This window comes from Piliocolobus tephrosceles, chromosome 6, assembly GCF_002776525.5.
Source record: "Piliocolobus tephrosceles isolate RC106 chromosome 6, ASM277652v3, whole genome shotgun sequence".
NCBI classification, from domain to species: domain Eukaryota; kingdom Metazoa; phylum Chordata; class Mammalia; order Primates; family Cercopithecidae; genus Piliocolobus; species Piliocolobus tephrosceles.
In genome coordinates, this window is record NC_045439.1 from 88,080,753 (window position 1) to 88,093,009 (window position 12,257).

The 12,257-nt window shown below is 45.1% G+C and overlaps 1 pseudogene across 1 annotated transcript; it reads right to left on the minus strand.

Annotated features, from left to right (window-relative positions):
* Positions 1–3,254: 3,254 nt before the first annotated feature.
* Positions 3,255–5,495, minus strand: LOC111529630 (annotated as a pseudogene). The gene has a single exon (XR_002727486.2). The product of XR_002727486.2 is annotated as a vasodilator-stimulated phosphoprotein pseudogene (transcript).
* Positions 5,496–12,257: the final 6,762 nt, after the last annotated feature.

Consider the following 12,257-nt stretch of genomic DNA (forward strand, 5'->3'; position numbering starts at 1 on the left):
AGTTTCACCTGTTATTGGACTTCATGTAAATGGAATCATTCCTTATGTGCGCGTTTGTGGCTGGCTTCTTTCATTCAACATAATCCTGTGAGATTTAGCCATGCTTTGGGTACTGGTAGTTGTTTATTTTTCTGGTTGTGTAGTTTTCCATATTTCATTTATTATCCTTCTATTTTTGTCTCTAACTCAGTGTCTCGTGGGGTCTATTGATCCTTTTTAGCTAGATTGATATTGAACATCTTCTTATCAATGGAGCTTAGGAAATTTTTAGAAGACAAAAGCCTAATAAATCCAAGCCCCCCAATCTTAAGCCAAGCTTCCTTCTCACACCTGCTTAGTTGCTCTTCTTCATGTGGTATTTTTTCCCTCACAAAACTGATGGAAATTAAGAAACCCAAAAGCTCTTCATCATGTTATCAGCTTAAGGACTCTTGTTATCTGAATAACAGGGTAGATATTTATAATCTGAAGTGTTAAAATAACTATAGCAAACACTTACATAGCAATAACTGCTGTTCAAAGTGCTTCATATATATTATTTTCCTCAAAACAACTCTGTGAAATAGACACTATTATTGTCATCCCCACATTTTAGAAGGAGATATTGAGGCACAGCAAGACCGTGTAACCTTGCCAAAGTGGTGGAGCCAGGACTTGAACCTGTGTTTTCAGGTTTTAGAGCCTCTACTCTTCACCACCACACCATATTGCGTAGCATGATACTTCCTCTGGTTAATGTGTTTTATTAGCTTGGAAGTATTTTCTGAATAATTTGAATCTTATAAATTTGCTTCAAAGAATACAAGTAAATTGAACTGAAAGATCTAATATAGAATGTGTGGCATTCGTGAATAAAGTATAGGACTCTCTGGTTTAAAATAATTATTATTTGCTTATCTTGTGACTGTTGTCGGCAGGGCTGCAATGTGCTTCCCTCATTTTCCTTCTCTTCAATAGGAGAAGATGGGCTCAGAGACAGGCACAATTTATCATAAAATCTGATCACACTTTCCCTCACCATCTGGAAGCTGGAGATAGGTTTGTGAAATCTTGCTTGAGAAAAAGTTGAATGTCGCTTGTAGTATAATGAGTTGAAGAAAGATGGTTTTACTAGCCAGTTCTGTTGCACAGAGTCCTGCAAGTTTTGGCAATTAACATATGTGATCGACAGTTTTCTCACAAAGATTGTCAGGGTTCTAGAGGAAATTATATTACAGTTTTATTCTGCTGCTAAAGTGCTATATTTCTTTATGGATGAACTAACTAATTCTTGATCACTTGTTTTTCATTAGACATTTCTCTGCCTCTTTATGCGGTGCTTTATGTCTTTTTATGTCCAACCCCAGGTTTCTTCTTCTAATTGCAAGAAAATCACTGAAATTTTCTCTCTCTCAAACTCCTGGGCTGGCATTCCAGATGTGCACCACTGAACAGATACACATATATACAACCATACTTATAGACACACAAACATCCACATATATACACAAACACACAGTGATGTACACATATCCACACATACTCATTAGATATACATTTACACACACAACACATATGTGCACACACACACATATACACACCTTGTTTCCATCTTCTTCTCAGGACTCGGGGCTCTCAGAGAGTGGAAAGAGTCTTGTACCATGAGTCCAGGATTGACTGTGCAACCTTGCCCAAGCGTCTTCCCTCTTGAGATCTTGTTTATGATAATAAACATCCTTACCCATCAATTAGGGTTATTTTGAAGATAAAACAGAAAGGATAATAGAGTGATGGCATATTGTACAGTTTCAAATAAAAATTAACCTTGACCGAAAAGAGGTCTGGCCTTTGTCCTAGACTCCTGGGAGGTAATCTTCAACATGTAATGCCTAACAGGGATATCTTTGCCTGGGGGTCTTGGATCATAATAGATAGTCTAATAATGAGATTTAGAGTGGAGTCTAGCCAGGTCAGGAAAACGAACTAAGAGATTTAGAGTCCAGGCTTTAGGTCACCCCTGGAAGGACTGGAAACTGAAAACTGAGAAGATCCATCCATGTGGACAATCAAGCATGCCTCTGTGATGAAGTTCCAGTCAACATCTTGAACACTGAGGCTTGAGGGAGCCTCTCTGCCTGGGAATACTCCATGTGTATTGGCACATAGCAAAGCCAGGAGGGTAATGTACTGCCAGACTGAGAAGACTACAATAAATACCTAACTCTTCAATGCTCAGGCATTGAATGTCCACAAGCATCAAGACCATCCAGGAAAACATGACCTCACCAAACAAACTAATTAAAGCACCAGGGACCAATCATAGAAAAACAGAGATATGTGACCTTCCAGACAGAGAATTCAAAATAGTGGTTTCAGGGAAACTCAAAGAAATTAAAGATAACACAGAGAAAGAATTTGGAATTCTATCAGATAAATTTAACGAGATTGAAATAATTAAAAAGAATCAAGCAGAAATTCTGGAGATGAAAAATGCAATCGACAATAAATAATGCATCAAAGTCTCTTAATAGTGGAATTGATGAAGCAGAAGAAAAAATTAGTGAGCTTGAAGACAAACTATTTGAAAATACACAATTAGAGGAGACAAAAAATTTAAAAGAACAAAGCACGCCCACAAGTTCTAGAAATAGTCTCAAAAGGGCAAAGCCAGGAGTTACTGGCCTTAAAGAGGAAGTAGAGAAATAGAGGTAGGAAGTTTATTCAAAGGGATAATAGCAGAGAATAAATATTCAAGTACAAGAACATTATAGGACACCAAGTAGATTTAACCCAAAGAAAACTACCTGAAGGCATTTAATATTCAAACTTCCAAAGGTCAAGGACAAAGAAAGGATCCTAAAGCAGCAAGAGAAAAGTAACAAATAACGTACAATGGAGCTCTAATACATCTGGCAGCAGACTTTCAGTGGAAACCTTACAGGCCAGGAGAGAGTGCCATGGTATATGTGATGGGCTGAAGGAAAAAAAAAAAAAAAAAAAAAACCTTTTACCCTAGAATAATATATCCAGCGAAAATATCCTTCAAACATGAAGGAGACATAAAGACTTTCCCAGACAAACAAAAGCTGAGGGATTTCACCAACAGCAGACCTATCCTACAAGAAATGCTAAAGGAAAGTCTTCAATCAGAAACAAAAGGACATTCGTGAGCAATAAGACATTATCTGAAGGTACAAAACTCACTGGTAATAGTAAGTACACAGAAAAACAGAGTATTATAACACTGTAATTGTGGTGTGCAAACAACTCTTACCTTTTTTTTTTTTTTTAAATTGGCAGATTTATTCTGCAGGGGCCCATTTTCAAGAAGCTAAAGGTGAAGGTGGGAGAGGAGAAGTTTCCTCCCCTTTTCCTTTCTCCCTCATCTTATTTTCTCCAAGGGGTAAAAATACGACCTGGACCCCAAAACCTACCCAAATAAAAAATCAAAAAACTGAGGTTCCAAAAAGTTACAGCATCTTAATTCCTCATAGAAAAGGGGGAGGAGCCAGAGAGAAGGGGAGTACCTGGGGTGGGGGGAGGCACCCCCAGCCCGGTGAGACATCACCTCCCCTTAAATAGCTGCCCCAAATGGGGCAAGCCCGGGGCTATAGCATTTAAAAACTCCCACACCCCATTTTATCAAAACCAAAGAGAAAAGAAATTTCCCTTTTCCCCCAAAACCCAAATATATATATATATTTTTCTTAAAAAAACAAAACTTTGAAGGCATTAAGCGTTAAAGTGAATCTAGAACAAGGGAATATGAAATTCCCTCCTTCCTTCCCCCTTCCTTTGGGGTTCATTGGTGCATCCCCAGCAGAGGGACCGGCCCCAAGGGGATGGCAGAGGGGAAGGACCAAAGGGAGAAAAGGGCGGGGACCTCCCCAGCCAATCAGCAGCCAGTATGGGTGTGAGCAGGGAAGCCACGCCCCCTTGGAGTTTTCCAAGTGGGATGGGGAGTAGGAACGATGCATTCCTGTGTAGTCTTCAGCCAATTCCAAGTCAAGTCGAGGCAGGGAAAGCAGGGTGACAGGCGGGGTGTGCGGAAAGGAGAAGCGGGTCTTCTGGGTCCGTCCCTGATGTCAGGGAGAACCCTGCTTCCTCAGCTCCTGGACAAAGGCTTCAATGATTTCCTCTTTCACTTTCTGCAATTCCTTCTTCACCTCTTCTAGAAGCTCCTGTTTCACCCTCTGTAGGTCCGAGTCATCGCTGGAGCTGGGCGTGCAGGGGTGGGTCTCGGAAGTGGTCACCGAAGAAGATGACTTCATCCTTGGCAAGGTTGTGCTGTTCTTCTCCCAGGGTCTCCGTACAGTTTCACTCTGGGCCGGGACTCTGGCCTCTGGCTCCTCCTGATTAGCAGATTCATTCTTGGGGGTTTTCTCCCTAACCTGTGTGGCTTTCCTTCTCCCGGCCAGCATGGCGTTCATCTCTTCCATGAGTCCCCCACCTCTGCTTCGACCACTCTCAGCTTTGGGAGCTGTGGGTCCCCCTGAAGCCTCCTCCTGCTTGCTGACTTTCCTGAGTTTGGCTCCAGCAATAGCTGCGGCCAGGCCTGGGGCCCCAGCTCCCCCACCACCAGGACCCTGTGCTGCCGGAAGAGGGGGTGCAGAGGGTGGTTCTCCCCCTGCTCCATGTGCTGCAGCTGGGACCCCCGAGGAGGGCAAACCTGGGGGTGGGAGAGGACCTGGAGGAGGGGGAGGTCCTGGTGGTGGGGGTGGACCCCCAGCTGGGGGAACAGGTGGGCCTCCTGCATTGGAGACCCGGCACTCTACGTGCTCCGACGGGCCAGACTGCTGCCTTTTCTGCTGCTCCACCTCCTCCTCCGGGGAGGGACCGTTCGGGACGGACCAGGTGGGAGGTGCTGGGAGAGGAGGGGGCCCACCTCCTTCCAATGCCTCTAGGGCACTGGCCATGCCGGCGGCAAACTGGGCCGCATCCTCCTTGCTGCCAAAGTTGAGGCCCCAGACCTGGCGGGCGTCGCGCCACTGATGGAAGTTGGGGGTGGCCTGATTATACTTGACGCCCTGGACGATGGAACAGTTGATGACCACCTGCGGGTCGGGCTGCATCTTCCGGCCTACGACGCGAAAGGAATTGGCCGTGGGGTTGTGGTAGATCTGGACGCGGCTGAAGGCCTGGGGACCTGTGCCAGCAGGGAGCCATCGCTTGTTGCCGTCATCATAAAGCATCACAGTGGCCCGGCTGGAACAGATGACAGTCTCGCTCATGGCTGATCAGCGGGCAGGCGGCGCGCCCACGGACTGGCTGCACCCGGGGCACCCCTGGCTGGAGGTTCAGGGGTTCGGGGCTGGCTCCGGGCTCGACTCAGGCTCCCCCAGGGTCCCGCCCCATAGAGTCCGGCTTCCTGGGTAGAACGTGGACCGGGCCGGGGCGGGTCTCCGGGCGCCGCTTCCCTCAGGCGGTCTGATGAGAGGTCCCTGCGGCAGAAAGGGGATGCGGCGTCCGCTCCCCGATGCGCCCCCCTTGCCGGCGGCGGCTACACTGTTCACAACTCTGATCTTAAGTAGAAAGACTAAAAGATGAGACCAGGCACAGTGGCTCATGCCGGTAATCCCAGCACTTTGGGAGGCCAAGGCGGGCAGATCACGAGGTCAGGTGATTGAGACCATCTTGGTTAATACAGTGAAACCCCATCTCTACTAAAAATAAAAAATTAGCTGGGCATCATGGCATGTGTCTGTAGTCCCAGCTACCTGGCAGGCTGAGGCAGGAGAATCGCTTGAACCCAGGAGGTGGAGGTTGCAGGGAGCCAAGATGGCACCACTGGAGCCTAAGTGACAGAGCTCTGTCTCAAAAAAACAACACAAAAACTAAAAGATGAACCAAACAAAAATAATAACTACAACAACTTTTCAAGACACAGTGCAATAAGATATAAGTAGAAACAACAAAAAGTTAAAAAGCAGAGGGACAAATTTAAAGTGTAGAGTTTTGGTGAGTTTTCTTTTTGCTTGTTTATTTGTTTGTTCCTTTATGCAAGCAGTGTAAAGTTATCAGTTTAAAACAATGGGTGATAAGATAGTATTGCAAGCCTTGTGGGAACCTCAAAAAAAAAAAAAAAAAAAAAAAAAAAAACACTCAATGAATACACAAAAAACCAAAAGCAAGAAGTTACATCATACCACTAGAGAAAATCATCTTCACAAAAAGGAAGACAGGAAGGAAGGAAAGAAGAAAGAGAAGACCACAACCACCAGAAAACAAATAGCAAAATGGCAAGAGTAAGTCCTTACTGATCAATAATAACCTTGAATGTTAATGGACTAAACTCTCCAATCAAAACTGTTATGGAAAGAACTGTTACGGAAAGCAGTTTTCCCTATCCCCACCCACATCGGATGCCTTAGGCGTAGCTTTCCTTGGGGTGAAGTCCCTTCCTGCTCAGAGTCTAAAAACAAGTAGTGACACTGTTTCTGCCTAATAGACCTTCAGTCTCCAGAGTGGAGAATCTGCCTTTGTGTGGGGTCTTAGTAACAAAAGCTAGGAGCCAGATCGGATCCTCTCTCACCCTGCTGCAGCCAGGGAGTGTGCATGTGACTTAGACTCAGCCAACCAAATGCTCTTTCCTTGCACGTGGAAATTTGAGTGGGAAAGGCGGGGAAACAGAGATGGCTGTAGTACCACCAGAGGTCGTGGGGTGGGCAGGCTGAACCGTTTCTGTTAAGAGACTGTTGTGGTTCTTGGGGCCTTCCTCTTTGTTTCTCGGTTCTTAACTGTTCTCAAGCCTGATCCATCAGCTCCCTTCTAGCCTGTCAGTTCCCTGACAGTCTGTCAATAAGTGCCCTTTACTTAAGTTAGCTAGATTAGTTCTCAAGCTTTTAACCAAGAATGCTTCCTGGTGGAACCGAGCCTCTCTCACCCCTGTGGTTTGGCCAATAGAGAAAGGAATGTCTTGGGGGAGCAACCTTGAACTTGGCTTTGTTTCCAGGCTTGCCTCACTGTGGCAGGCTGGTCTTAGGGTACTGCTTCAACTACCAGGGCCCTTCTCAGTAGGATCATCATGCCATATATTGGTCTTAAGTGTGACTTCCTTTCTGTCTCATGTAGGATAGTTGACACTGGCAAGGACCAGCTTCCCAGAATCAAACACAGAGGAGACAGCTTCTCTAGGACTCTTCATGAAAAGCTAGTGCCAGTTCTTTTGGTCAAGAGTTGACATGTGTTAGGAACAGACAGGTAAATGAACCCTTGGGCTGCTGGAAAGTTCCAGCTGTGCATCCCCACCCTCCCCTGCATCTTTTCTCTTTTGTGTAAATTTCCATTCCTGGTAAAGATGGACATGTAGGGAAACCCATCTTTGTTAATAAAATGTCACCCCCAGAAAATCACTGGAGGGGTTGTGGCCTGGATTTCTGTATCCAGGGGCTTAGTGCAGACTTCTCAGGCTGGCATGGAGGTGGTGCTGTTTGCATGTGGTCAGTCTAGACTGATAAAGATGCTTCCAGGGTACTGGATAAGATTCACTAGCTAAACGTCACTTTGCATCTCTATATTTGGATTAAAGAGGTTAATTATAAGTGAAAAACGGGACTTTCACTTCTTTGGAGTGGTGCAGAGGATTTTCTAACACAACACTCAGATGCTACAAAAAGACAAGATTAACAAATTTGATTGCTTAAAAACTTCAAATTTCTATAGCAGAAAACAAACAGCAAACTGAGAAGTCTCAACAAAATAATAGTAATAAAATAAATAGACCTTGCTTACAAGGAGCAAGGTCAAAGATACGAAGAATTCAAGCTGGCAGGCTAGGTGCAGTGGCTCATGCCTGTAATCCCATTTCTTTGGGAGGCCGAGGTGGGTGGATCACCTGAGATCAGGAGTTTGAGACCAGCCTGGCCAACATGGTGAAACCCCCTCTCTACTAAAAATACAAAAAATCAGTTGGGCATGGTGGCAGACACCTGTAATCCCAGCTGTTCAGGAGCCTGAGGCAGAAGAATTGCTTGAACCCTGGAGGCAGAGGCTGCAGTGAGCCAAGATCGCAACCACTGTACTCCAGCCTGGGCAACAAGAGCAAAAAAACCTCCATCTCAAAAAAAGAATAGAAGATGGCAACAGCAGAGCATTGTACACCTGCCCCACTTCTCCCCACCCTCCATTGCTTTTTTCTAGGCAACCACCTTCAAACTTAACACTTTTAGCTTTTTCTTGTATTTACTTTTCTATTTCCAAAAAGCATTGCTAGACTCTCTTTTATTGATTTTCCAGTTTCAATATTATCTGAAAGGTTGGGATTTAGCACCCTTGCATCACTTCCTGTACATACATTTGTCCCCTCACCTTTCATCCCAATTTAGTGTTAACATATTTGGATTAAGTCCATATTCTGTGTTTTCATTATTATGGCTGTAAATCTTGATGGCTGAACTAAGTGTTGTAATAAGATGGCATTTTTTTTTTTTTTAGTGTCTTACTCTGTTGCCCCAATTAGAGTGCAGTGGTGCAGTCTCGGCTCACTGCAGCCTCTGCTTCCCAGGTTCAAGTGATTCCCATGCCTCAGCTTCCCAAGTAGCTGGGATTACAGGCACCTGCCACCCCACCCAGCTAATGTTTGTATTTTTAGTAGAGACAGGGTTCCCATGTTGGCCAGGCTGGTCTTGAACTCCTGACTTCAAGTGATTCACCACCTTGGCCTCCGAAAGTGCTGGGATGACAGGTGTGAGCCACCACACCCCATCTAGATGGCATTTCTTTTTAAGAACAAGTTTTTTATGTGCTTGGTTTTCATTGCTTCTCCAGGCCTTCCAGATCCTTTAGCAGTTTTATAAGATGTCTCTTAATCCAGTTTTTCCAAAGGTAATCCCTACCAGATAATACAGCAGTTCCCTTCTTTCCTGGACCTTCCTTCCAACTTCCCTCTGTCCTCCAGTTTAGACTAGATGCTTTCTAGGCCTGCCCCAAAATATTCATGGAGGGTCTTCCTGTTTCTTGGATCCCATGGTACTTTTTTGGGGGGAGGTATTTTTTCTTTGTTTGTTTTGGTGGAGCACATCCTCAAGTAGCTTTCTGAGAAAGAGTGCATGGAGGTAAACGGTTTGCCTGTCTCAGTGTCTTTATTCTTCCCTCACATCTGATTGATATCTTGATTGATATCAACTTCTGGGTTGAAAGTGACTCTTCTTCAGAATGTTGGAGGCATTTTTCTGTTGTCTTCTGGTTTCCAACATTGCTCTGAAGAGGTCCCATCCCATTCTGATTTGAATGTGACCTTTTAAAAAATCTGGAAGCTTTTAGGACTCTCTCTCTCTCTCTTTTTGGTGATTTTAAATTTACAATATATGCCTTGGTCTATTTTAATTTGAGGTAGCACTCATTGGACTGTTTTAATCCAGAAACTTGTGCCCTTCAGTTCTTGAACTGTTGTCGTATTATTTATTTGATAACTTTCTTACATTTTCTCTTTCTGGAATCCTTCATATGCAGCTACTCTCTTGCTTTCTTATTTTTAAACATTTTATACTTTTTCATCTCTATTTTCTTCTCTATTCTTTCTTTTCTTTTCTTTTCTTTTTTTTTTTTTTTGAGACAGGGTCTCACTTTGTTGCCCAGACTGGAGTGTAGTGCCACAATCATGGCTCACTGCAGCCTCGACTTCCCAGCCACAAATGATCCTCCTGCCTCTCAGCATCCCAAGTAGCTGGGACTACAGGTGTGTCCCACCACACTCAGCTAATTTTTTAATTTTTCATAGAGATGGGGTTTTGCCACGTTGCTCAGGCTGGACTTGAACTCCTGGACTCCTCCCTCAGCCTCCCAATGCTCTGGGATTATAGGCATGAGCCAGCGTGCCCAGCCATCTCTTTCTATTTTCCAGGAGGTATCTGATTCATCTTTACTTTACAATACTATTAAATTTTTTATTTTTTCATTTTACTTTTAATTTCTTGAACTTTTTCATTCACTAAATACACATTAAGTGTCTTGTATCTGAAATACTTGGGACCAGAAGTGTTTCAGATTCTGGATTTTTTGGGGGTGAGTGGTATTTGCATTATACTTAGCAGTTCAGGATCCCCAGTCTGAAAGCCCAAAATCTGAAGTGCTCCAAAGAGCATTTCCTCTGAGCATCATGTTAGTGCTCAAAAGTTTTGGATTTTGGAGCATTTGGATTTTGGGATTGGACATGCTCAACCTGTGCACGTTTTGATCCTATTCTTGTTTCATGGGTACAGTAAGTTCTCTTATCTCTGTGAGGTTATTACTTACATGGATTTGACTTTTTTCTTCTGTTCCCTGAAATGTTTTTCTTTCCTTTGGGTTATTTTTAAAAAATATTTTTTCATGTTAACAGTTTTCTTGGCCAGGTGCAGTGGCTCATGCCTGTAATCCCAGCACTTTGGGAGGCTGAGGCAGGCCAGCCTGGCCAACATGGTGAAACTGTATCTCTACTAAAAAAAATACAAAATATTAACCAAGTGCGGTGACTGGTGTCTGTAATCGCAGCTGCTCAGAAAGCTGAGGCAGGAGAATCGCTTGAACCCGGGAGGCGGAAGCTGCAGTGAACCGAGATTGCACCATTGTACTCCAGCCTGGGCAACAGAAACTCTGTCTCAAAAAAAAGTTTTTTAAAAATGCATTGGCAGTATTTCATATATAGCAAGGAGATGCAGAGACACCAATTGGGCAGTTTGTGGACTTAGGCAGGACTTTTCCAAGTCACTGCAGAAGGACTGGTTCGGATAGGGCTGTTTTGGGGAGATCCTCTAATGTCAGTATCTGAGGTCATTTTTCTGAGTGATTCAGTTTCCCCAGAGAAGAATCCTCTAGACTTTTCTTGGGAGACTGTATGTCAGGCTGCAGCATTCCGGCTTGGCGTGTTTCTTACCCTTTGATGTGTAGACTTTTGCTTGTCCTCTTTTCTCTGTAGGTCCTTCTGCCTTGGGTCTTCATCTATGCCCAGTGTTGCTGGGCCAGAGCCTCTTGGTTCACCCTCTCCAGGGAGTGATCCCCGGCCCTCTGCTGGGTGGACAGGTGGCCGTCACTTGGCTACACAGGGTTTGGGAGGGGATCTAGGGTCTGATCAGTTCTTACAGACTTTCAGCCCTACTGTCCTCAGCCCTCCTGGCCCTAAGGCCTTGAGGGGTCCCTGGAAACAGGCCTTTCCGGGCTTCTCCTTCTGGGTGGTTCCTCCCTGCAGGCATTTGGCTCTCAGTTTTCATCACTCTACCAAGTCAGCTACTGCCCGGCCATCTGCTTCCCAGCTTCCAGAATCTTGTTGACATCCTTCATTATCCATCGTCACCCCTTATGGATTTATGCCTTGTTTGTTTCCTCTACTGTCATCAGAGTGGAGTTTTGGAAAGGAGCAGCAATAAATCTGTCTGCTCAATGTGCCATGTTTTTCTAGAAGTCCACTCACTGTGGGGTTTAAGCAGGGATGTGACCAGGTCCATTAGGGATGTTAGAGCAAGGATGCTGGCCTCCAGTGGTAGAGGGATTACTAGGGTGGGGAGTGGGATTGGAAGCAGAGAAGAGTTTTGTTTGGTAGTTAAGGACCTAGACTGGCTCAGCATGGTGGCTCACACCTGTAATCCCAGCACTTTGGGAGACTGAGGCAGGCGGATCCCTTGAGGTCAGAAGTTTGAGACCAGCCTGGCCAACATGGTAAAACCCCATCTCTACTAAAAATACAAAATTTAGCTGGACATGGTGGTGCATGCCTATAATCCCAGCTACTCGGGAGGCTGAGGCAGGATAACTGCTTGAACCTGGGAGGTGGAGATTGCAGTGAACCAAGATCATGCCACGGCAGTTCAGCTTGGGCAACAGAGTAAGACTGTCTTGGAAAAAAAAAGAACCTAGATTGTGGCCCAGGCTTCTACCTGTGTTGGCAGACAAGTTATATTATCCCTTAAGCCTCAAAAAATGGACATCATGATGGGACGGCCTTGTGCATGTGATATGAGGAATAAGTGAGAAAACACGTGCAGTGCTGAGCACTGCGCCTGCCACGCAGTAAGCATTTCACACACACTCACTACTATTCCTTCCACTGTTACCAAGTGATAGATGGGATGGACTTGAACCAGGCAAGTGGCCTGAAGGTGGAGAGGAGGGTGTGTCTCCGTCCCCAGAGAGAGGCAGAGAATGAGAGAATGGCTTCAGAAAATCAGAATAGTAGCTGCCGCCACAGCACCCCCAGGGCTTGTTCCCAGCTGCCCCCACCCAGGGTGCCGCCCAACACCCTGGCTCTAGGACAGACAGACAGACAAGTCTCTGTCCTCATTCAGCTGCTGGCATGCTTGAGGGAC